Source organism: Staurois parvus, unplaced genomic scaffold, assembly GCF_062004578.1.
Source record: "Staurois parvus isolate SC_StPar_1 unplaced genomic scaffold, SC_StPar_1.0 ptg000445l, whole genome shotgun sequence".
Classification (NCBI taxonomy): Eukaryota; Metazoa; Chordata; class Amphibia; order Anura; family Ranidae; genus Staurois; species Staurois parvus.
In genome coordinates this window covers 8,038,261-8,061,513 of record NW_028318241.1, presented here as the reverse complement: position 1 = coordinate 8,061,513, position 23,253 = coordinate 8,038,261, and the positions used below count along the sequence as shown (strand labels likewise).

The window sequence follows — 23,253 nt, the reverse complement described above, 5'->3', positions numbered from 1 at the left end:
CCTTCTCTCTAGCCTCTTTGCACCTGCATTGCATCCCTTGCCAAATGGCTTCTTCCGTGCATGACTTCACTCCCCATTTCTGCTACAGGACAATCGCCAACTCTGTAGGAACAGCCCCCTCCCGCTGCGCCATATTCCTATGCTTCCTTTCGTGGCAGGAAGCTTGCGCTGCTGCTGGATGCTTAAGGGCCGCCTCCTATGCAAATACATGCGCTGACGCAGTTTACACTGGGACTATTTCGCAACTCCTTTGCGTCTCTCCAGACATTGGGGGGGAGAAGAAGAGAAGAAAAAAAAAAAAAACTACAACACTCCTGCTCCACTCTTTACACAGATGTGCATTGCTCTGTGGCCTAGCTCTGACAGATACCCAGAAAGCTCCCATAACGTGGACAAAGCGTGGCCCCAACCGGGGAGCACTAGCCGGTCCCTTCCAACTCATACTTACCTGGCAGGGGAGATACCATGATCACGAAGGTGGTTCTCCCAGGGCGGCCTTTTGGCTGCGATCACTCTGTGGTTGTGGTTAGGAGGTTAGGTTAGTAGAGGACCAGCGCCCTCGGCCTGGCGGGGTATACCAAGCCCTGCCTGCTGCTATTGGGGGTGGCGCTCCTCGAAAACCGTGAGAGGTGATCGCTTGGCTGAGTCATCCCCTAGGGGTTGACGAGGGCAGGTTTCCTTTGGAGGTGATGGCAGCGGTGCCGCCGGAAGTGCCAAACACCGTCCGGGTGTCGGTCTGTGAGACGAGGCGTGCAGAGTGTGGCTTATACTACGTTCAGAAGAAATTGATCATGGATCTTTTGGGAATGCCTTTGGAGACGATCTTCTGTGTGCAAGCCTTTCCGAGCAGCGGCTTTTTTGACGTGACTTTCTTTCGCTTGGCGGATCTCCAGACCTGTCTGCTGAGGCAGCAGGAGAAGATTCAGGAACCTATGATGAATGGGATCACGTTTACAGCGAATGAATCGAGGCAGCGAGTTCCGGTCACCGTGCAAATGTATAATCCGTTTGTGCGGGAGGATGAAGTGCGGATCTTTTTGAGTAAATATTGCTCAGATGTTTCGGTCGGTATTAACCAGACGAATATACTCGGGACTTTTAATGGTCATCGGAGATACTTTGTGCAATTCAGGAAGGACAGTAGCGGAGTTGGTGGGTTTAAACACCCCCCCCAGGCCTTTTCGATCGGTCCTAATCGTGGAGTGTTGTGGTATCCGGGACAACCCCTATTCTGTCGCAATTGTTTTGCCTTTGGGCATGTACGGGACAAATGTGAAGCAGGCATTGTTTGCCGGAATTGTTTTAAGGCTGGCCATAGGACTGCTGAATGCCCGGAAGGGCGGAAGTGTCATTTTTGTGGAAAGGAGGATCATCTGGCCAGGCAATGTCCTATTTTGGGTGATGGACCGGCGAAGGGGCCTGGTCAACCACGGGCGCCATCTTATGCGGCGGTGGTGGGGGGGGGGGCTCCTGGGATGGAGGAACCTACTACCAGTGCTGTCTCTGAAGTGCCCAAACCTGGGGAAGCCATTGTAGGGACCCCGGCTCAAACATCTGGAGTCTTGGAGGGGGTCAGTGCAGTGGTGGAGGGTGGAAGGGCAACTGAAGAAAGTGTAAACCTGTTGAGGGAAGCTGTGGCTCAGGTTTCCGAAACACTAGAAAGGGGCAGTGCTGTAGTGGAAGGTGGAGGAGCGGTGGGGGAAAGTATGGACTTATCAAGGGATTCTTTGAAGAGGAAAAAGAAGAAGGAAAATGTTCCGGCTTCTCAGGTCATTTCTGAGGTTTCTAGTCCTGAGCAGGAGGAAGCGGAGACTGAGGTGGAGATTGATTCAGATTCTTCCACCCGGTCTACTGAATCTTTCGTTAGTGTTGGCAAAGTGGAGTGTCTGCAGTCTCTGATGGGGTTCAGGAAACCGGTGGAAACCACCAAGATGGAGGGGGTGGCAGGGGCGAGAACCTCTGGTAAAGGGGGGAGGAGTCGGAGTAGGAAGAGGGCAACTTGACTTTAGGAATATGCATTATTTTATTGATTCTTAATGTTTGTCCTTTTCTTCTCATAGTTAATATGAATATTACCTGTTCATCATTGAACGTGAGGAGCATATGCTCTGGACCAAGGAGGGCGGCTATTTTGAAGTATTTGTCCTTGGTTCCGGGGGACTTCCACTGTATACAAGAATGCAACCTTCAGGAGGATCCTGGAAAGAACGAATGGGTCTTTGGACCGGCAGTGTGGTCAGGGGGTGTACGGAGAAATGAAGGAATCGGCATTCTCTTTAAAAGTTGGAAGTATCAAATTTTGCAAACAATTCATATTGAACGGGGAAGAGCTTTAATGGTTAGGGTGGGGGTGGGTGATTTCTGTTTTAGGATTGTAAATGTATATGCTCCCACAGGTAGGAGGGAAAGAATTGATTTATTTCAAAAAATGCGATTTTTTTTGGGTGGTCGTGAACCTTTATTGGTTCTTGGGGATTTTAACTGTGTAATAGAGGGGGGGGATAGGAGGGGTGGGGGTGGTAGGGGGGGTGGGGGGGTGGGGGGAAGGGGTGGGGGGGGTGTTGGTGGTGGTGGGGGAAGGGGGGTGGGGGGTGGGGGGAGTTTTGGGGGAGGGATGGATAAGTCAAGCAAAATTTTGACCGAGTTGTGTGCAGACTTGGGTTTGGTGGATCATGGGAAATTAAAAGGACACACTTATTTTTCTGCGAGTCGTCATTTGAGTTCTAGGATTGATTTTTGCCTCTCTTCGCAGGAATTTTCGGCCGAATCTTTTTCTGTACAGCGGGCACCGTTTACGGACCATGGCCGGATCGAATGTGTCGTGAGTATGGTGTCGGAGGAGGTGCATGGGAAAGGTGTATGGAAGATGAATGTTGAATTGCTTGAGGATTTGAATGTTAGGGAAGAGTTTTGTACGGTTTTTGGTAAATGGGTTAAAAAGAGATTGGAGTTTGAGAGTGTAGTTGCTTGGTGGGAGTGGGTGAAGGAGAGGGTGAAACGGTTTTTCGTGAGGAAAGGATGTGAGAGAGTGAAAAGAGAGCGTGAGGAGTATGATTGGTGGCAGAGAAGGTTGAGTTATTTGGATGAGGTAAGTGGATGGGGTGAGAATGTGGTGAATGAGATGGCTGAAGCTAGGGTGAAGGTGAATAGGTTTATGGAATTGAAAGGGAAGAGAATGTTGGCACAGGCAAAAGCTGTTGTGAGAGAGAAGGATGAAAGATGTACGCGGTTCTTTTTTCGAAAGGTGTATGGAAGTAAGAATGAGGTGGCGAGTGTGTTGGGGGAGGATGGAAGGGTGGTGAGGGGGAATGTGCAGGTGATGGGTGAAGTGAGAAAGTTTTATCAGAATTTGTTTGCTGTGAGTAAGAGAGATATGAATGTTGAGAGGGAGGTGTTGGGGGAGATTGAGGAGCGGTTGGGGGTAGAGGAGAAAATGGTTTTGAATGAGGAAGTGGGTTTTGATGAGATAGAGAGAAGTATGAAAGGTATGAAGAAAGGGAAAATTCCCGGTTTGGATGGTTTACCTGTTGAGTTTTATAGTACGTTTTGGGATGTGATTGGGAAGTGGGTGCATGAGGTATGTGTGACGGTGTTGAGAGATGGTGTATTGTCTAAAAGTATGGCAGAGAGTGTGATAGTGTTGCTCTTTAAAAAAGGTAATAAACAGGACTTGAAGAATTGGAGACCTATCTCTTTATTAAATGTGGATTATAAAATAATCGCTAAAGTACTTGCTAATAGGCTGCGTGGGGTGATAGATGGAATGCTTGGAGAAGAACAGATGTGTGCGGTACCGGGGCGAACGATTGCGGAAGGGTTGGTATGTTTGAGGGATGTGTTGTGGGACTGTAAGGAGAGGAAGGGTGTTGCGGCTGTTTTGAACATAGATTTTGAAAAGGCGTATGATAGAGTGGCGCATGGTTTTATGTTTGCGGTATTGGAGAAAATGGGGGTGCCTAGGAAGATGATTGAGTGGGTGAGATGTTTGTATGGGGGTATCACTAGTAGAGTGCAAGTAAATGGATGGGTGACGGATGGTGTGGAAGTGAAGGCAGGAGTAAGGCAGGGGTGTCCTTTGTCCCCCGTGCTGTTTGTGTGTGCAATTGAACCCTTAGTGAGGATGTTTGTGAGGGATAAAGGTTTGAGTGGATTAGTGGTGCCCGGGAGTGGGGGTAGAATGTTGAAGGTGATTGGGTATATGGATGATATAACGGTGATTTGTAAGAATGTGGAGAGTTTGCGGAGGGCGAAATTGTTAGTGGAGATTTTTTGTATGGCTAGTGGATTTAGAATGAATTTGGATAAGAGTGAATGTAAGTTTTTTGGAGATTGGGGTGTGATTGGCAGACATGATTGGAAGGTGTGTAAGGGAAGTGTGAGGGTGTTGGGAGTGAAGTTTGAATGTGACCTGTTTGGTAGAGAGAGTTGGGAGGATGTGATAGGGAAAATACAGCAAAAAATAACCTTTTGGTCGTTGCGGACTTTGTCTCTTGAAGGAAAGGTCCTTATTGTTAAAGCGGTATTGATGCCAATTTTGTGGTTTTTATACCAGGTTTTTCCTGCACAGGATAAGGTGCTGAGGCGGATCGTTAGACTGTTCTTCCAATTCTTCTGGTCCTCAAGGGCTGAAAAGTTGAAACGGGAGAAAGTGGTGAAAACGGTGTTGAATGGTGGTAAGGGGATGGTGAGTGTGGAAAGAGTGTTGTTTGTGCGGTATGTGGGCATGTGTGTGAAGTTGAGTAGGAAGGAAAGTTTGGCGGGGTGTATGTTGAAGTATGTGGGTGGGAATGTGTTGAGAAGATATGGGTGGTGTGAGGTTGACCTGAGGAGGCCTATGAGTTTTAGGTCTCCTTGGTTCTATGTACGTATTGAAAGAGGAATGGGAAAGTTTGGGTTACAGGGTGTGGAGAGTGATTTGTGGTTGGAATGTAAGAAGGTTTTGATGTGGTTAAGTGCGAAGGAGGAACCTGAGTGGATTGGTGGATTGACTGCGGTAGAGAGTGAGAGTGTGTGGAAGATGGTGGGGATGAAGGATTTGGATAAAAGGCAGAAGGATGTGTCGTGGATGGGGGTGCATGGCTGTTTGCCTGTGCGGGCGTTTCAGAGGAGGAGAGGTATGGTAGATAGTGAGAGGTGTCCGAGGGAGGGGTGTGTGGGTGTTGAGAGTGTGTATCATTTATTTTGGGAGTGTAAGTATGCAAAGGCTGTATGGAAGGGTCTGAGTAAGTTGATTGAAGGTTTGACTGGACTGAGAGGGATAACGTATGAGATGGTATTGTATGGTATCGGATGTTTGGGGAAAAAAGAAGCGAGAGTATTATGGTTGTTGATTGGTTGTGTGAAGGAGAGTCTGTGGGATGTGAGGAATTTGGTTGTATATAAGAGGGAATGTGTGAGTGTAAGGGAGTGTGTGGCCATGGTCCGCGGACGGCTGTATACATATGGTTATTGTGATATAATAAAAATGGGTGCTGAGGCTGCGGAGAAGATTTGGCATTTTGGGTCTTGGAAGAGATGGGTGGTCACATGAGTTCTTCTTCATGATTATGGAGTAAATTTATGTTGATGTTTTTTGTTTTTGTTGTTCTTTAGAAATGGTGACTCTCCTTTGCGCTCGAGTGCTATGGGTTGTTAGTTTTTCTTGCCCAGGCGTTTGAGCGCGAGGGATTGGCGACTCTTAGTTAAGTTTGTTTTTCAAAAAAATAAAAAGGTTTTTTTATATGTATGATGATACTAACGTGTGTTCTTTTGCCTTCCTTAGGCAGCGTGTGGATGGTGGAGGGGGGGTCTTGTGGATATTAGGTTTAGTGCTAGGTGTGTTTATTGTATAGTGTGTAGGATGGCAATTTAGTGTTTTCTACATTTGCAACGAGAAACAGCCTGGAGACACTTGGAAAGAGGAATGATACAGAACATTCCGGATGACAATGGATTCACGGAACATTTTATTTATATTTCCTGGAATTGCGGAATCCTGTTTTATTTTTTGAAGTGTTCTTCGCTATATGTAATATGTTTATGTTTTGAATGTCGGGGAAGCCCCGTTTTTTTTGTTGGCTTTTGTAAAGTGTCTTTTGGAAAATTTTCTTTTCATGTTATATGTATTGATGGCTGTTTTTTATGATATTTTAAATAAAAGAATTAAAAAAAAACTTCACTCCCCATTTCTGCTACAGGACAATCGCCAACTCTGTAGGAACAGCCCCCTCCCGCTACGCCATATTCCTATGCTTCCTTTCGTGGCAGGAAGCTTGCGCTGCTGCTGGATGCTTAAGGGCCGCCTCCTATGCAAATACATGCGCTGACGCAGTTTACACTGGGACTATTTCGCAACTCCTTTGCGTCTCTCCAGACATTGGGGGGGAGAAGAAGAGAAGAAAAAAAAAAAAAACTACAACACTCCTGCTCCACTCTTTACACAGATGTGCATTGCTCTGTGGCCTAGCTCTGACAGATACCCAGAAAGCTCCCATAACGTGGACAAAGCGCGGCCCCAACCGGGGAGCACTAGCCGGTCCCTTCCAACTCATACTTACCTGGCAGGGGAGATACCATGATCACGAAGGTGGTTCTCCCAGGGCGAGGCTCAACCATTGCACTCCGGCTGTGCTGACCCCTGCGATTTCCCCAAATGCGGGAAACTCGACTGCATAATTTGTGGTAGTGGGGGACTGCGTTCGCGCTCACCCCTGATTCTTTCTGGTCAATGATAGTTCAGCTAAAAGCTTTGTCTGACGACACACCGGGTGGGCTGCTCTTTCAGCTCCTGCTCCCTTCTCTCTAGCCTCTTTGCACCTGCATTGCATCCCTTGCCAAATGGCTTCTTCCGTGCATGACTTCACTCCCCATTTCTGCTACAGGACAATCGCCAACTCTGTAGGAACAGCCCCCTCCCACTGCGCCATATTCCTATGCTTCCTTTCATGGCAGGAAGCTTGCGCTGCTGCTGGATGCTTAAGGGCCGCCTCCTATGCAAATACATGCGCTGACGCAGTTTACACTGGGACTATTTCGCAACTCCTTTGCGTCTCTCCAGACATTGGGGGGGAGAAGAAGAGAAGAAAAAAAAAAAAAACTACAACACTCCTGCTCCACTCTTTACACAGATGTGCATTGCTCTGTGGCCTAGCTCTGACAGATACCCAGAAAGCTCCCATAACGTGGACAAAGCGTGGCCCCAACCGGGGAGCACTAGCCGGTCCCTTCCAACTCATACTTACCTGGCAGGGGAGATACCATGATCACGAAGGTGGTTCTCCCAGGGCGAGGCTCAACCATTGCACTCCGGCTGTGCTTACCCCTGCAATTTCCCCAAATGCGGGAAACTCGACTGCTTAATTTGTGGTAGTGGGGGACTGCGTTCGCGCTCTCCCCTGATTCTTTCTGGTCAATGATAGTTCAGCTAAAAGCTTTGTCTGACGACACACCGGGTGGGCTGCTCTTTCAGCTCCTGCTCCCTTCTCTCTAGCCTCTTTGCACCTGCATTGCATCCCTTGCCAAATGGCTTCTTCCGTGCATGACTTCACTCCCCATTTCTGCTACAGGACAATCGCCAACTCTGTAGGAACAGCCCCCTCCCGCTGCGCCATATTCCTATGCTTCCTTTCGTGGCAGGAAGCTTGCGCTGCTGCTGGATGCTTAAGGGCCGCCTCCTATGCAAATACATGCGCTGACGCAGTTTACACTGGGACTATTTCGCAACTCCTTTGCGTCTCTCCAGACATTGGGGGGGAGAAGAAGAGAAGAAAAAAAAAAAAAACTACAACACTCCTGCTCCACTCTTTACACAGATGTGCATTGCTCTGTGGCCTAGCTCTGACAGATACCCAGAAAGCTCCCCTAACGTGGACAAAGCGTGGCCCCAACCGGGGAGCACTAGCCGGTCCCTTCCAACTCATACTTACCTGGCAGGGGAGATACCATGATCACGAAGGTGGTTCTCTCAGGGCGAGGCTCAACCATTGCACTCCGGATGTGCTGACCCCTGCGATTTCCCCAAATGCGGGAAACTCGACTGCATAATTTGTGGTAGTGGGGGACTGCGTTCGCGCTCTCCCTTGATTCTTTCTGGTCAATGATAGTTCAGCTAAAAGCTTTGTCTGACGACACACCGGGTGGGCTGCTCTTTCAGCTCCCTTCTCTCTAGCCTCTTTGCACCTGCATTGCATCCCTTGCCAAATGGCTTCTTCCGTGCATGACTTCACTCCCCATTTCTGCTACAGGACAATCGCCAACTCTGTAGGAACAGCCCCCTCCCGCTGCGCCATATTCCTATGCTTCCTTTCGTGGCAGGAAGCTTGCGCTGCTGCTGGATGCTTAAGGGCCGCCTCCTATGCAAATACATGCGCTGACGCAGTTTACACTGGGACTATTTCGCAACTCCTTTGCGTCTCTCCAGACATTGGGGGGGAGAAGAAGAGAAGAAAAAAAAAAAAAACTACAACACTCCTGCTCCACTCTTTACACAGATGTGCATTGCTCTGTGGCCTAGCTCTGACAGATACCCAGAAAGCTCCCATAACGTGGACAAAGCGCGGCCCCAACCGGGGAGCACTAGCCGGTCCCTTCCAACTCATACTTACCTGGCAGGGGAGATACCATGATCACGAAGGTGGTTCTCCCAGGGCGAGGCTCAACCATTGCACTCCGGCTGTACTGACCCCTGCGATTTCCCCAAATGCGGGAAACTCGACTGCATAATTTGTGGTAGTGGGGGACTGCGTTCGCGCTCTCCCCTGATTCTTTCTGGTCAATGATAGTTCAGCTAAAAGCTTTGTCTGACGACACACCGGGTGGGCTGCTCTTTCAGCTCCTGCTCCCTTCTCTCTAGCCTCTTTGCACCTGCATTGCATCCCTTGCCAAATGGCTTCTTCCGTGCATGACTTCACTCCCCATTTCTGCTACAGGACAATCGCCAACTCTGTAGGAACAGCCCCCTCCCGCTGCGCCATATTCCTATGCTTCCTTTCGTGGCAGGAAGCTTGCGCTGCTGCTGGATGCTTAAGGGCCGCCTCCTATGCAAATACATGCGCTGACGCAGTTTACACTGGGACTATTTCGCAACTCCTTTGCGTCTCTCCAGACATTGGGGGGGGAGAAGAAGAGAAGAAAAAAAAAAAAAACTACAACACTCCTGCTCCACTCTTTACACAGATGTGCATTGCTCTGTGGCCTAGCTCTGACAGATACCCAGAAAGCTCCCCTAACGTGGACAAAGCGCGGCCCCAACCGGGGAGCACTAGCCGGTCCCTTCCAACTCATACTTACCTGGCAGGGGAGATACCATGATCACGAAGGTGGTTCTCCCAGGGCGAGGCTCAACCATTGCACTCTGGCTGTGCTGACCCCTGCGATTTCCCCAAATGCGGGAAACTCGACTGCATAATTTGTGGTAGTGGGGGACTGCGTTCGCGCTCTCCCCTGATTCTTTCTGGTCAATGATAGTTCAGCTAAAAGCTTTGTCTGACGACACACCGGGTGGGCTGCTCTTTCAGCTCCTGCTCCCTTCTCTCTAGCCTCTTTGCATCTGCATTGCATCCCTTGCCAAATGGCTTCTTCCGTGCATGACTTCACTCCCCATTTCTGCTACAGGACAATCGCCAACTCTGTAGGAACAGCCCCCTCCCGCTGCGCCATATTCCTATGCTTCCTTTCGTGGCAGGAAGCTTGCGCTGCTGCTGGATGCTTAAGGGCCGCCTCCTATGCAAATACATGCGCTGACGCAGTTTACACTGGGACTATTTCGCAACTCCTTTGCGTCTCTCCAGACATTGGGGGGGAGAAGAAGAGAAGAAAAAAAAAAAAAACTACAACACTCCTGCTCCACTCTTTACACAGATGTGCATTGCTCTGTGGCCTAGCTCTGACAGATACCCAGAAAGCTCCCCTAACGTGGACAAAGCGTGGCCCCAACCGGGGAGCACTAGCCGGTCCCTTCCAACTCGTACTTACCTGGCAGGGGAGATACCATGATCACGAAGGTGGTTCTCCCAGGGCGAGGCTCAACCATTGCACTCCGGCTGTGCTGACCCCTGTGATTTCCCCAAATGCGGGAAACTCGACTGCATAATTTGTGGTAGTGGGGGACTGCGTTCGCGCTCTCCCCTGATTCTTTCTGGTCAATGATAGTTCAGCTAAAAGCTTTGTCTGACGACACACCGGGTGGGCTGCTCTTTCAGCTCCTGCTCCCTTCTCTCTAGCCTCTTTGCACCTGCATTGCATCCCTTGCCAAATGGCTTCTTCCGTGCATGACTTCACTCCCCATTTCTGCTACAGGACAATCGCCAACTCTGTAGGAACAGCCCCCTCCCGCTGCGCCATATTCCTATGCTTCCTTTCGTGGCAGGAAGCTTGCGCTGCTGCTGGATGCTTAAGGGCCGCCTCCTATGCAAATACATGCGCTGACGCAGTTTACACTGGGACTATTTCGCAACTCCTTTGCGTCTCTCCAGACATTGGGGGGGAGAAGAAGAGAAGAAAAAAAAAAAAAACTACAACACTCCTGCTCCACTCTTTACACAGATGTGCATTGCTCTGTGGCCTAGCTCTGACAGATACCCAGAAAGCTCCCCTAACGTGGACAAAGCGTGGCCCCAACCGGGGAGCACTAGCCGGTCCCTTCCAACTCATACTTACCTGGCAGGGGAGATACCATGATCACGAAGGTGGTTCTCCCAGGGCGAGGCTCAACCATTGCACTCCGGCTGTGCTGACCCCTGTGATTTCCCCAAATGCGGGAAACTCGACTGCATAATTTGTGGTAGTGGGGGACTGCGTTTGCGCTCTCCCCTGATTCTTTCTGGTCAATGATAGTTCAGCTAAAAGCTTTGTCTGACGACACACCGGGTGGGCTGCTCTTTCAGCTCCTGCTCCCTTCTCTCTAGCCTCTTTGCACCTGCATTGCATCCCTTGCCAAATGGCTTCTTCCGTGCATGACTTCACTCCCCATTTCTGCTACAGGACAATCGCCAACTCTGTAGGAACAGCCCCCTCCCGCTGCGCCATATTCCTATGCTTCCTTTCGTGGCAGGAAGCTTGCGCTGCTGCTGGATGCTTAAGGGCCGCCTCCTATGCAAATACATGCGCTGACGCAGTTTACACTGGGACTATTTCGCAACTCCTTTGCGTCTCTCCAGACATTGGGGGGGAGAAGAAGAGAAGAAAAAAAAAAAAAAACTACAACACTCCTGCTCCACTCTTTACACAGATGTGCATTGCTCTGTGGCCTAGCTCTGACAGATACCCAGAAAGCTCCCCTAACGTGGACAAAGCGTGGCCCCAACCGGGGAGCACTAGCCGGTCCCTTCCAACTCATACTTACCTGGCAGGGGAGATACCATGATCACGAAGGTGGTTCTCCCAGGGCGAGGCTCAACCATTGCACTCCGGCTGTGCTGACCCCTGCGATTTCCCCAAATGCGGGAAACTCGACTGCATAATTTGTGGTAGTGGGGGACTGCGTTCGCGCTCTCCCCTGATTCTTTCTGGTCAATGATAGTTCAGCTAAAAGCTTTGTCTGACGACACACCGGGTGGGCTGCTCTTTCAGCTCCTGCTCCCTTCTCTCTAGCCTCTTTGCACCTGCATTGCATCCCTTGCCAAATGGCTTCTTCCGTGCATGACTTCACTCCCCATTTCTGCTACAGGACAATCGCCAACTCTGTAGGAACAGCCCCCTCCCGCTGCGCCATATTCCTATGCTTCCTTTCGTGGCAGGAAGCTTGCGCTGCTGCTGGATGCTTAAGGGCCGCCTCCTATGCAAATACATGCGCTGACGCAGTTTACACTGGGACTATTTCGCAACTCCTTTGCGTCTCTCCAGACATTGGGGGGGAGAAGAAGAGAAGAAAAAAAAAAAAAACTACAACACTCCTGCTCCACTCTTTACACAGATGTGCATTGCTCTGTGGCCTAGCTCTGACAGATACCCAGAAAGCTCCCATAACGTGGACAAAGCGTGGCCCCAACCGGGGAGCACTAGCCGGTCCCTTCCAACTCATACTTACCTGGCAGGGGAGATACCATGATCACGAAGGTGGTTCTCCCAGGGCGAGGCTCAACCATTGCACTCCGGCTGTGCTGACCCCTGCGATTTCCCCAAATGCGGGAAACTCGACTGCATAATTTGTGGTAGTGGGGGACTGCGTTCGCGCTCTCCCCTGATTCTTTCTGGTCAATGATAGTTCAGCTAAAAGCTTTGTCTGACGACACACCGGGTGGGCTGCTCTTTCAGCTCCTGCTCCCTTCTCTCTAGCCTCTTTGCACCTGCATTGCATCCCTTGCCAAATGGCTTCTTCCGTGCATGACTTCACTCCCCATTTCTGCTACAGGACAATCGCCAACTCTGTAGGAACAGCCCCCTCCCGCTGCGCCAACTCTGTAGGAACAGCCCCCTCCCGCTGCGCCATATTCCTATGCTTCCTTTCGTGGCAGGAAGCTTGCGCTGCTGCTGGATGCTTAAGGGCCGCCTCCTATGCAAATACATGCGCTGACGCAGTTTACACTGGGACTATTTCGCAACTCCTTTGCGTCTCTCCAGACATTGGGGGGGAGAAGAAGAGAAGAAAAAAAAAAAAAACTACAACACTCCTGCTCCACTCTTTACACAGATGTGCATTGCTCTGTGGCCTAGCTCTGACAGATACCCAGAAAGCTCCCCTAACGTGGACAAAGCGCGGCCCCAACCGGGGAGCACTAGCCGGTCCCTTCCAACTCATACTTACCTGGCAGGGGAGATACCATGATCACGAAGGTGGTTCTCCCAGGGCGAGGGTCAACCATTGCACTCCGGCTGTGCTGACCCCTGCGATTTCCCCAAATGCGGGAAACTCGACTGCATAATTTGTGGTAGTGGGGGACTGCGTTCGCGCTCTCCCCTGATTCTTTCTGGTCAATGATAGTTCAGCTAAAAGCTTTGTCTGACGACACACCGGGTGGGCTGCTCTTTCAGCTCCTGCTCCCTTCTCTCTAGCCTCTTTGCACCTGCATTGCATCCCTTGCCAAATGGCTTCTTCCGTGCATGACTTCACTCCCCATTTCTGCTACAGGACAATCGCCAACTCTGTAGGAACAGCCCCCTCCCGCTGCGCCATATTCCTATGCTTCCTTTCGTGGCAGGAAGCTTGCGCTGCTGCTGGATGCTTAAGGGCCGCCTCCTATGCAAATACATGCGCTGACGCAGTTTACACTGGGACTATTTCGCAACTCCTTTGCGTCTCTCCAGACATTGGGGGGGAGAAGAAGAGAAGAAAAAAAAACTACAACACTCCTGCTCCACTCTTTACACAGATGTGCATTGCTCTGTGGCCTAGCTCTGACAGATACCCAGAAAGCTCCCCTAACGTGGACAAAGCGTGGCCCCAACCGGGGAGCACTAGCCGGTCCCTTCCAACTCATACTTACCTGGCAGGGGAGATACCATGATCACGAAGGTGGTTCTCCCAGGGCGAGGCTCAACCATTGCACTCCGGCTGTGCTGACCCCTGCGATTTCCCCAAATGCGGGAAACTCGACTGCATAATTTGTGGTAGTGGGGGACTGCGTTCGCGCTCTCCCCTGATTCTTTCTGGTCAATGATAGTTCAGCTAAAAGCTTTGTCTGACGACACACCGGGTGGGCTGCTCTTTCAGCTCCTGCTCCCTTCTCTCTAGCCTCTTTGCACCTGCATTGCATCCCTTGCCAAATGGCTTCTTCCATGCATGACTTCACTCCCCATTTCTGCTACAGGACAATCGCCAACTCTGTAGGAACAGCCCCCTCCCGCTGCGCCATATTCCTATGCTTCCTTTCGTGGCAGGAAGCTTGCGCTGCTGCTGGATGCTTAAGGGCCGCCTCCTATGCAAATACATGCGCTGACGCAGTTTACACTGGGACTATTTCGCAACTCCTTTGCGTCTCTCCAGACATTGGGGGGGAGAAGAAGAGAAGAAAAAAAAAAAAAACTACAACACTCCTGCTCCACTCTTTACACAGATGTGCATTGCTCTGTGGCCTAGCTCTGACAGATACCCAGAAAGCTCCCATAACGTGGACAAAGCGCGGCCCCAACCGGGGAGCACTAGCCGGTCCCTTCCAACTCATACTTACCTGGCAGGGGAGATACCATGATCACGAAGGTGGTTCTCCCAGGGCGAGGCTCAACCATTGCACTCCGGCTGTGCTGACCCCTGCGATTTCCCCAAATGCGGGAAACTCGACTGCATAATTTGTGGTAGTGGGGGACTGCGTTCGCGCTCTCCCCTGATTCTTTCTGGTCAATGATAGTTCAGCTAAAAGCTTTGTCTGACGACACACCGGGTGGGCTGCTCTTTCAGCTCCTGCTCCCTTCTCTCTAGCCTCTTTGCACCTGCATTGCATCCCTTGCCAAATGGCTTCTTCCGTGCATGACTTCACTCCCCATTTCTGCTACAGGACAATCGCCAACTCTGTAGGAACAGCCCCCTCCCGCTGCGCCATATTCCTATGCTTCCTTTCGTGGCAGGAAGCTTGCGCTGCTGCTGGATGCTTAAGGGCCGCCTCCTATGCAAATACATGCGCTGACGCAGTTTACACTGGGACTATTTCGCAACTCCTTTGCGTCTCTCCAGACATTGGGGGGGAGAAGAAGAGAAGAAAAAAAAAAAAAACTACAACACTCCTGCTCCACTCTTTACACAGATGTGCATTGCTCTGTGGCCTAGCTCTGACAGATACCCAGAAAGCTCCCATAACGTGGACAAAGCGTGGCCCCAACCGGGGAGCACTAGCCGGTCCCTTCCAACTCATACTTACCTGGCAGGGGAGATACCATGATCACGAAGGTGGTTCTCCCAGGGCGAGGCTCAACCATTGCACTCCGGCTGTGCTGACCCCTGCGATTTCCCCAAATGCGGGAAACTCGACTGCATAATTTGTGGTAGTGGGGGACTGCGTTCGCGCTCTCCCCTGATTCTTTCTGGTCAATGATAGTTCAGCTAAAAGCTTTGTCTGACGACACACCGGGTGGGCTGCTCTTTCAGCTCCTGCTCCCTTCTCTCTAGCCTCTTTGCACCTGCATTGCATCCCTTGCCAAATGGCTTCTTCCGTGCATGACTTCACTCCCCATTTCTGCTACAGGACAATCGCCAACTCTGTAGGAACAGCCCCCTCCCGCTGCGCCAACTCTGTAGGAACAGCCCCCTCCCGCTGCGCCATATTCCTATGCTTCCTTTCGTGGCAGGAAGCTTGCGCTGCTGCTGGATGCTTAAGGGCCGCCTCCTATGCAAATACATGCGCTGACGCAGTTTACACTGGGACTATTTCGCAACTCCTTTGCGTCTCTCCAGACATTGGGGGGGAGAAGAAGAGAAGAAAAAAAAAAAAAACTACAACACTCCTGCTCCACTCTTTACACAGATGTGCATTGCTCTGTGGCCTAGCTCTGACAGATACCCAGAAAGCTCCCCTAACGTGGACAAAGCGTGGCCCCAACCGGGGAGCACTAGCCGGTCCCTTCCAACTCATACTTACCTGGCAGGGGAGATACCATGATCACGAAGGTGGTTCTCCCAGGGCGAGGCTCAACCATTGCACTCTGGCTGTGCTGACCCCTGCGATTTCCCCAAATGCGGGAAACTCGACTGCATAATTTGTGGTAGTGGGGGACTGCGTTCGCGCTCTCCCCTGATTCTTTCTGGTCAATGATAGTTCAGCTAAAAGCTTTGTCTGACGACACACCGGGTGGGCTGCTCTTTCAGCTCCTGCTCCCTTCTCTCTAGCCTCTTTGCACCTGCATTGCATCCCTTGCCAAATGGCTTCTTCCGTGCATGACTTCACTCCCCATTTCTGCTACAGGACAATCGCCAACTCTGTAGGAACAGCCCCCTCCCGCTGCGCCATATTCCTATGCTTCCTTTCGTGGCAGGAAGCTTGCGCTGCTGCTGGATGCTTAAGGGCCGCCTCCTATGCAAATACATGCGCTGACGCAGTTTACACTGGGACTATTTCGCAACTCCTTTGCGTCTCTCCAGACATTGGGGGGGAGAAGAAGAGAAGAAAAAAAAAAAAAACTACAACACTCCTGCTCCACTCTTTACACAGATGTGCATTGCTCTGTGGCCTAGCTCTGACAGATACCCAGAAAGCTCCCCTAACGTGGACAAAGCGTGGCCCCAACCGGGGAGCACTAGCCGGTCCCTTCCAACTCGTACTTACCTGGCAGGGGAGATACCATGATCACGAAGGTGGTTCTCCCAGGGCGAGGCTCAACCATTGCACTCCGGCTGTGCTGACCCCTGTGATTTCCCCAAATGCGGGAAACTCGACTGCATAATTTGTGGTAGTGGGGGACTGCGTTCGCGCTCTCCCCTGATTCTTTCTGGTCAATGATAGTTCAGCTAAAAGCTTTGTCTGACGACACACCGGGTGGGCTGCTCTTTCAGCTCCTGCTCCCTTCTCTCTAGCCTCTTTGCACCTGCATTGCATCCCTTGCCAAATGGCTTCTTCCGTGCATGACTTCACTCCCCATTTCTGCTACAGGACAATCGCCAACTCTGTAGGAACAGCCCCCTCCCGCTGCGCCATATTCCTATGCTTCCTTTCGTGGCAGGAAGCTTGCGCTGCTGCTGGATGCTTAAGGGCCGCCTCCTATGCAAATACATGCGCTGACGCAGTTTACACTGGGACTATTTCGCAACTCCTTTGCGTCTCTCCAGACATTGGGGGGGAGAAGAAGAGAAGAAAAAAAAAAAAAACTACAACACTCCTGCTCCACTCTTTACACAGATGTGCATTGCTCTGTGGCCTAGCTCTGACAGATACCCAGAAAGCTCCCCTAACGTGGACAAAGCGTGGCCCCAACCGGGGAGCACTAGCCGGTCCCTTCCAACTCATACTTACCTGGCAGGGGAGATACCATGATCACGAAGGTGGTTCTCCCAGGGCGAGGCTCAACCATTGCACTCCGGCTGTGCTGACCCCTGCGATTTCCCCAAATGCGGGAAACTCGACTGCATAATTTGTGGTAGTGGGGGACTGCGTTTGCGCTCTCCCCTGATTCTTTCTGGTCAATGATAGTTCAGCTAAAAGCTTTGTCTGACGACACACCGGGTGGGCTGCTCTTTCAGCTCCTGCTCCCTTCTCTCTAGCCTCTTTGCACCTGCATTGCATCCCTTGCCAAATGGCTTCTTCCGTGCATGACTTCACTCCCCATTTCTGCTACAGGACAATCGCCAACTCTGTAGGAACAGCCCCCTCCCGCTGCGCCATATTCCTATGCTTCCTTTCGTGGCAGGAAGCTTGCGCTGCTGCTGGATGCTTAAGGGCCGCCTCCTATGCAAATACATGCGCTGACGCAGTTTACACTGGGACTATTTCGCAACTCCTTTGCGTCTCTCCAGACATTGGGGGGGAGAAGAAGAGAAGAAAAAAAAAAAAAAACTACAACACTCCTGCTCCACTCTTTACACAGATGTGCATTGCTCTGTGGCCTAGCTCTGACAGATACCCAGAAAGCTCCCCTAACGTGGACAAAGCGTGGCCCCAACCGGGGAGCACTAGCCGGTCCCTTCCAACTCATACTTACCTGGCAGGGGAGATACCATGATCACGAAGGTGGTTCTCCCAGGGCGAGGCTCAACCATTGCACTCCGGCTGTGCTGACCCCTGCGATTTCCCCAAATGCGGGAAACTCGACTGCATAATTTGTGGTAGTGGGGGACTGCGTTCGCGCTCTCCCCTGATTCTTTCTGGTCAATGATAGTTCAGCTAAAAGCTTTGTCTGACGACACACCGGGTGGGCTGCTCTTTCAGCTCCTGCTCCCTTCTCTCTAGCCTCTTTGCACCTGCATTGCATCCCTTGCCAAATGGCTTCTTCCGTGCATGACTTCACTCCCCATTTCTGCTACAGGACAATCGCCAACTCTGTAGGAACAGCCCCCTCCCGCTGCGCCATATTCCTATGCTTCCTTTCGTGGCAGGAAGCTTGCGCTGCTGCTGGATGCTTAAGGGCCGCCTCCTATGCAAATACATGCGCTGACGCAGTTTACACTGGGACTATTTCGCAACTCCTTTGCGTCTCTCCAGACATTGGGGGGGAGAAGAAGAGAAGAAAAAAAAAAAAAACTACAACACTCCTGCTCCACTCTTTACACAGATGTGCATTGCTCTGTGGCCTAGCTCTGACAGATACCCAGAAAGCTCCCATAACGTGGACAAAGCGTGGCCCCAACCGGGGAGCACTAGCCGGTCCCTTCCAACTCATACTTACCTGGCAGGGGAGATACCATGATCACGAAGGTGGTTCTCCCAGGGCGAGGCTCAACCATTGCACTCCGGCTGTGCTGACCCCTGCGATTTCCCCAAATGCGGGAAACTCGACTGCATAATTTGTGGTAGTGGGGGACTGCGTTCGCGCTCTCCCCTGATTCTTTCTGGTCAATGATAGTTCAGCTAAAAGCTTTGTCTGACGACACACCGGGTGGGCTGCTCTTTCAGCTCCTGCTCCCTTCTCTCTAGCCTCTTTGCACCTGCATTGCATCCCTTGCCAAATGGCTTCTTCCGTGCATGACTTCACTCCCCATTTCTGCTACAGGACAATCGCCAACTCTGTAGGAACAGCCCCCTCCCGCTGCGCCATATTCCTATGCTTCCTTTCGTGGCAGGAAGCTTGCGCTGCTGCTGGATGCTTAAGGGCCGCCTCCTATGCAAATACATGCGCTGACGCAGTTTACACTGGGACTATTTCGCAACTCCTTTGCGTCTCTCCAGACATTGGGGGGGAGAAGAAGAGAAGAAAAAAAAAAAAAACTACAACACTCCTGCTCCACTCTTTACACAGATGTGCATTGCTCTGTGGCCTAGCTCTGACAGATACCCAGAAAGCTCCCCTAACGTGGACAAAGCGCGGCCCCAACCGGGGAGCACTAGCCGGTCCCTTCCAACTCATACTTACCTGGCAGGGGAGATACCATGATCACGAAGGTGGTTCTCCCAGGGCGAGGGTCAACCATTGCACTCCGGCTGTGCTGACCCCTGCGATTTCCCCAAATGCGGGAAACTCGACTGCATAATTTGTGGTAGTGGGGGACTGCGTTCGCGCTCTCCCCTGATTCTTTCTGGTCAATGATAGTTCAGCTAAAAGCTTTGTCTGACGACACACCGGGTGGGCTGCTCTTTCAGCTCCTGCTCCCTTCTCTCTAGCCTCTTTGCACCTGCATTGCATCCCTTGCCAAATGGCTTCTTCCGTGCATGACTTCACTCCCCATTTCTGCTACAGGACAATCGCCAACTCTGTAGGAACAGCCCCCTCCCGCTGCGCCATATTCCTATGCTTCCTTTCGTGGCAGGAAGCTTGCGCTGCTGCTGGATGCTTAAGGGCCGCCTCCTATGCAAATACATGCGCTGACGCAGTTTACACTGGGACTATTTCGCAACTCCTTTGCGTCTCTCCAGACATTGGGGGGGAGAAGAAGAGAAGAAAAAAAAACTACAACACTCCTGCTCCACTCTTTACACAGATGTGCATTGCTCTGTGGCCTAGCTCTGACAGATACCCAGAAAGCTCCCCTAACGTGGACAAAGCGTGGCCCCAACCGGGGAGCACTAGCCGGTCCCTTCCAACTCATACTTACCTGGCAGGGGAGATACCATGATCACGAAGGTGGTTCTCCCAGGGCGAGGCTCAACCATTGCACTCCGGCTGTGCTGACCCCTGCGATTTCCCCAAATGCGGGAAACTCGACTGCATAATTTGTGGTAGTGGGGGACTGCGTTCGCGCTCTCCCCTGATTCTTTCTGGTCAATGATAGTTCAGCTAAAAGCTTTGTCTGACGACACACCGGGTGGGCTGCTCTTTCAGCTCCTGCTCCCTTCTCTCTAGCCTCTTTGCACCTGCATTGCATCCCTTGCCAAATGGCTTCTTCCATGCATGACTTCACTCCCCATTTCTGCTACAGGACAATCGCCAACTCTGTAGGAACAGCCCCCTCCCGCTGCGCCATATTCCTATGCTTCCTTTCGTGGCAGGAAGCTTGCGCTGCTGCTGGATGCTTAAGGGCCGCCTCCTATGCAAATACATGCGCTGACGCAGTTTACACTGGGACTATTTCGCAACTCCTTTGCGTCTCTCCAGACATTGGGGGGGAGAAGAAGAGAAGAAAAAAAAAAAAAACTACAACACTCCTGCTCCACTCTTTACACAGATGTGCATTGCTCTGTGGCCTAGCTCTGACAGATACCCAGAAAGCTCCCATAACGTGGACAAAGCGCGGCCCCAACCGGGGAGCACTAGCCGGTCCCTTCCAACTCATACTTACCTGGCAGGGGAGATACCATGATCACGAAGGTGGTTCTCCCAGGGCGAGGCTCAACCATTGCACTCCGGCTGTGCTGACCCCTGCGATTTCCCCAAATGCGGGAAACTCGACTGCATAATTTGTGGTAGTGGGGGACTGCGTTCGCGCTCTCCCCTGATTCTTTCTGGTCAATGATAGTTCAGCTAAAAGCTTTGTCTGACGACACACCGGGTGGGCTGCTCTTTCAGCTCCTGCTCCCTTCTCTCTAGCCTCTTTGCACCTGCATTGCATCCCTTGCCAAATGGCTTCTTCCGTGCATGACTTCACTCCCCATTTCTGCTACAGGACAATCGCCAACTCTGTAGGAACAGCCCCCTCCCGCTGCGCCATATTCCTATGCTTCCTTTCGTGGCAGGAAGCTTGCGCTGCTGCTGGATGCTTAAGGGCCGCCTCCTATGCAAATACATGCGCTGACGCAGTTTACACTGGGACTATTTCGCAACTCCTTTGCGTCTCTCCAGACATTGGGGGGGAGAAGAAGAGAAGAAAAAAAAAAAAAACTACAACACTCCTGCTCCACTCTTTACACAGATGTGCATTGCTCTGTGGCCTAGCTCTGACAGATACCCAGAAAGCTCCCATAACGTGGACAAAGCGTGGCCCCAACCGGGGAGCACTAGCCGGTCCCTTCCAACTCATACTTACCTGGCAGGGGAGATACCATGATCACGAAGGTGGTTCTCCCAGGGCGAGGCTCAACCATTGCACTCCGGCTGTGCTGACCCCTGCGATTTCCCCAAATGCGGGAAACTCGACTGCATAATTTGTGGTAGTGGGGGACTGCGTTCGCGCTCTCCCCTGATTCTTTCTGGTCAATGATAGTTCAGCTAAAAGCTTTGTCTGACGACACACCGGGTGGGCTGCTCTTTCAGCTCCTGCTCCCTTCTCTCTAGCCTCTTTGCACCTGCATTGCATCCCTTGCCAAATGGCTTCTTCCGTGCATGACTTCACTCCCCATTTCTGCTACAGGACAATCGCCAACTCTGTAGGAACAGCCCCCTCCCGCTGCGCCAACTCTGTAGGAACAGCCCCCTCCCGCTGCGCCATATTCCTATGCTTCCTTTCGTGGCAGGAAGCTTGCGCTGCTGCTGGATGCTTAAGGGCCGCCTCCTATGCAAATACATGCGCTGACGCAGTTTACACTGGGACTATTTCGCAACTCCTTTGCGTCTCTCCAGACATTGGGGGGGAGAAGAAGAGAAGAAAAAAAAAAAAAACTACAACACTCCTGCTCCACTCTTTACACAGATGTGCATTGCTCTGTGGCCTAGCTCTGACAGATACCCAGAAAGCTCCCCTAACGTGGACAAAGCGCGGCCCCAACCGGGGAGCACTAGCCGGTCCCTTCCAACTCATACTTACCTGGCAGGGGAGATACCATGATCACGAAGGTGGTTCTCCCAGGGCGAGGGTCAACCATTGCACTCCGGCTGTGCTGACCCCTGCGATTTCCCCAAATGCGGGAAACTCGACTGCATAATTTGTGGTAGTGGGGGACTGCGTTCGCGCTCTCCCCTGATTCTTTCTGGTCAATGATAGTTCAGCTAAAAGCTTTGTCTGACGACACACCGGGTGGGCTGCTCTTTCAGCTCCTGCTCCCTTCTCTCTAGCCTCTTTGCACCTGCATTGCATCCCTTGCCAAATGGCTTCTTCCGTGCATGACTTCACTCCCCATTTCTGCTACAGGACAATCGCCAACTCTGTAGGAACAGCCCCCTCCCGCTGCGCCATATTCCTATGCTTCCTTTCGTGGCAGGAAGCTTGCGCTGCTGCTGGATGCTTAAGGGCCGCCTCCTATGCAAATACATGCGCTGACGCAGTTTACACTGGGACTATTTCGCAACTCCTTTGCGTCTCTCCAGACATTGGGGGGGAGAAGAAGAGAAGAAAAAAAAAAAAAACTACAACACTCCTGCTCCACTCTTTACACAGATGTGCATTGCTCTGTGGCCTAGCTCTGACAGATACCCAGAAAGCTCCCATAACGTGGACAAAGCGCGGCCCCAACCGGGGAGCACTAGCCGGTCCCTTCCAACTCATACTTACCTGGCAGGGGAGATACCATGATCATGAAGGTGGTTCTCCCAGGGCGAGGCTCAACCATTGCACTCCGGCTGTGCTGACCCCTGCGATTTCCCCAAATGCGGGAAACTCGACTGCATAATTTGTGGTAGTGGGGGACTGCGTTTGCGCTCTCCCCTGATTCTTTCTGGTCAATGATAGTTCAGCTAAAAGCTTTGTCTGACGACACACCGGGTGGGCTGCTCTTTCAGCTCCTGCTCCCTTCTCTCTAGCCTCTTTGCACCTGCATTGCATCCCTTGCCAAATGGCTTCTTCCGTGCATGACTTCACTCCCCATTTCTGCTACAGGACAATCGCCAACTCTGTAGGAACAGCCCCCTCCCGCTGCGCCATATTCCTATGCTTCCTTTCGTGGCAGGAAGCTTGCGCTGCTGCTGGATGCTTAAGGGCCGCCTCCTATGCAAATACATGCGCTGACGCAGTTTACACTGGGACTATTTCGCAACTCCTTTGCGTCTCTCCAGACATTGGGGGGGAGAAGAAGAGAAGAAAAAAAAAAAAAACTACAACACTCCTGCTCCACTCTTTACACAGATGTGCATTGCTCTGTGGCCTAGCTCTGACAGATACCCAGAAAGCTCCCATAACGTGGACAAAGCGTGGCCCCAACCGGGGAGCACTAGCCGGTCCCTTCCAACTCATACTTACCTGGCAGGGGAGATACCATGATCACGAAGGTGGTTCTCCCAGGGCGAGGCTCAACCATTGCACTCCGGCTGTGCTGACCCCTGCGATTTCCCCAAATGCGGGAAACTCGACTGCATAATTTGTGGTAGTGGGGGACTGCGTTCGCGCTCTCCCCTGATTCTTTCTGGTCAATGATAGTTCAGCTAAAAGCTTTGTCTGACGACACACCGGGTGGG

The 23,253-nt window shown here is 51.6% G+C and overlaps 25 non-coding genes across 25 annotated transcripts; all 25 read left to right on the top strand.

The window, feature by feature from the left end:
* The first annotated feature begins 6,528 nt into the window (after positions 1–6,528).
* Positions 6,529–6,692, top strand: LOC149453916 (U1 spliceosomal RNA). The gene has a single exon (XR_016314555.1). It is a non-coding gene; the product is annotated as a U1 spliceosomal RNA (small nuclear RNA).
* A 520-nt stretch (positions 6,693–7,212) lies between these two features.
* On the top strand, positions 7,213–7,376 carry LOC149453915 (U1 spliceosomal RNA). The gene has a single exon (XR_016314605.1). It is a non-coding gene; the product is annotated as a U1 spliceosomal RNA (small nuclear RNA).
* Positions 7,377–7,896: 520 nt separating this feature from the next.
* Positions 7,897–8,060, top strand: LOC149453914 (U1 spliceosomal RNA). The gene has a single exon (XR_016314580.1). It is a non-coding gene; the product is annotated as a U1 spliceosomal RNA (small nuclear RNA).
* Positions 8,061–8,574: 514 nt separating this feature from the next.
* LOC149453913 (U1 spliceosomal RNA) lies at positions 8,575–8,738 on the top strand. The gene has a single exon (XR_016314562.1). It is a non-coding gene; the product is annotated as a U1 spliceosomal RNA (small nuclear RNA).
* A 521-nt stretch (positions 8,739–9,259) lies between these two features.
* Positions 9,260–9,423, top strand: LOC149453912 (U1 spliceosomal RNA). Its single transcript, XR_016314530.1, has one exon. It is a non-coding gene; the product is annotated as a U1 spliceosomal RNA (small nuclear RNA).
* Positions 9,424–9,943: 520 nt separating this feature from the next.
* LOC149453911 (U1 spliceosomal RNA) lies at positions 9,944–10,107 on the top strand. The gene has a single exon (XR_016314595.1). It is a non-coding gene; the product is annotated as a U1 spliceosomal RNA (small nuclear RNA).
* A 520-nt stretch (positions 10,108–10,627) lies between these two features.
* On the top strand, positions 10,628–10,791 carry LOC149453910 (U1 spliceosomal RNA). Its single transcript, XR_016314560.1, has one exon. It is a non-coding gene; the product is annotated as a U1 spliceosomal RNA (small nuclear RNA).
* A 521-nt stretch (positions 10,792–11,312) lies between these two features.
* Positions 11,313–11,476, top strand: LOC149453909 (U1 spliceosomal RNA). The gene has a single exon (XR_016314517.1). It is a non-coding gene; the product is annotated as a U1 spliceosomal RNA (small nuclear RNA).
* Positions 11,477–11,996: 520 nt separating this feature from the next.
* On the top strand, positions 11,997–12,160 carry LOC149453908 (U1 spliceosomal RNA). The gene has a single exon (XR_016314516.1). It is a non-coding gene; the product is annotated as a U1 spliceosomal RNA (small nuclear RNA).
* A 553-nt stretch (positions 12,161–12,713) lies between these two features.
* On the top strand, positions 12,714–12,877 carry LOC149453907 (U1 spliceosomal RNA). The gene has a single exon (XR_016314551.1). It is a non-coding gene; the product is annotated as a U1 spliceosomal RNA (small nuclear RNA).
* A 515-nt stretch (positions 12,878–13,392) lies between these two features.
* LOC149453906 (U1 spliceosomal RNA) lies at positions 13,393–13,556 on the top strand. Its single transcript, XR_016314515.1, has one exon. It is a non-coding gene; the product is annotated as a U1 spliceosomal RNA (small nuclear RNA).
* A 520-nt stretch (positions 13,557–14,076) lies between these two features.
* Positions 14,077–14,240, top strand: LOC149453905 (U1 spliceosomal RNA). Its single transcript, XR_016314514.1, has one exon. It is a non-coding gene; the product is annotated as a U1 spliceosomal RNA (small nuclear RNA).
* Positions 14,241–14,760: 520 nt separating this feature from the next.
* LOC149453904 (U1 spliceosomal RNA) lies at positions 14,761–14,924 on the top strand. The gene has a single exon (XR_016314513.1). It is a non-coding gene; the product is annotated as a U1 spliceosomal RNA (small nuclear RNA).
* Positions 14,925–15,477: 553 nt separating this feature from the next.
* Positions 15,478–15,641, top strand: LOC149453903 (U1 spliceosomal RNA). Its single transcript, XR_016314529.1, has one exon. It is a non-coding gene; the product is annotated as a U1 spliceosomal RNA (small nuclear RNA).
* A 520-nt stretch (positions 15,642–16,161) lies between these two features.
* Positions 16,162–16,325, top strand: LOC149453902 (U1 spliceosomal RNA). The gene has a single exon (XR_016314594.1). It is a non-coding gene; the product is annotated as a U1 spliceosomal RNA (small nuclear RNA).
* A 520-nt stretch (positions 16,326–16,845) lies between these two features.
* LOC149453901 (U1 spliceosomal RNA) lies at positions 16,846–17,009 on the top strand. The gene has a single exon (XR_016314542.1). It is a non-coding gene; the product is annotated as a U1 spliceosomal RNA (small nuclear RNA).
* A 521-nt stretch (positions 17,010–17,530) lies between these two features.
* On the top strand, positions 17,531–17,694 carry LOC149453900 (U1 spliceosomal RNA). Its single transcript, XR_016314512.1, has one exon. It is a non-coding gene; the product is annotated as a U1 spliceosomal RNA (small nuclear RNA).
* Positions 17,695–18,214: 520 nt separating this feature from the next.
* Positions 18,215–18,378, top strand: LOC149453899 (U1 spliceosomal RNA). The gene has a single exon (XR_016314511.1). It is a non-coding gene; the product is annotated as a U1 spliceosomal RNA (small nuclear RNA).
* A 520-nt stretch (positions 18,379–18,898) lies between these two features.
* Positions 18,899–19,062, top strand: LOC149453898 (U1 spliceosomal RNA). Its single transcript, XR_016314550.1, has one exon. It is a non-coding gene; the product is annotated as a U1 spliceosomal RNA (small nuclear RNA).
* Positions 19,063–19,577: 515 nt separating this feature from the next.
* LOC149453897 (U1 spliceosomal RNA) lies at positions 19,578–19,741 on the top strand. The gene has a single exon (XR_016314510.1). It is a non-coding gene; the product is annotated as a U1 spliceosomal RNA (small nuclear RNA).
* A 520-nt stretch (positions 19,742–20,261) lies between these two features.
* LOC149453896 (U1 spliceosomal RNA) lies at positions 20,262–20,425 on the top strand. Its single transcript, XR_016314508.1, has one exon. It is a non-coding gene; the product is annotated as a U1 spliceosomal RNA (small nuclear RNA).
* A 520-nt stretch (positions 20,426–20,945) lies between these two features.
* On the top strand, positions 20,946–21,109 carry LOC149453895 (U1 spliceosomal RNA). The gene has a single exon (XR_016314507.1). It is a non-coding gene; the product is annotated as a U1 spliceosomal RNA (small nuclear RNA).
* A 553-nt stretch (positions 21,110–21,662) lies between these two features.
* On the top strand, positions 21,663–21,826 carry LOC149453894 (U1 spliceosomal RNA). Its single transcript, XR_016314549.1, has one exon. It is a non-coding gene; the product is annotated as a U1 spliceosomal RNA (small nuclear RNA).
* Positions 21,827–22,346: 520 nt separating this feature from the next.
* On the top strand, positions 22,347–22,510 carry LOC149453893 (U1 spliceosomal RNA). The gene has a single exon (XR_016314536.1). It is a non-coding gene; the product is annotated as a U1 spliceosomal RNA (small nuclear RNA).
* Positions 22,511–23,030: 520 nt separating this feature from the next.
* On the top strand, positions 23,031–23,194 carry LOC149453892 (U1 spliceosomal RNA). Its single transcript, XR_016314506.1, has one exon. It is a non-coding gene; the product is annotated as a U1 spliceosomal RNA (small nuclear RNA).
* The last annotated feature ends 59 nt before the right edge of the window (positions 23,195–23,253 follow it).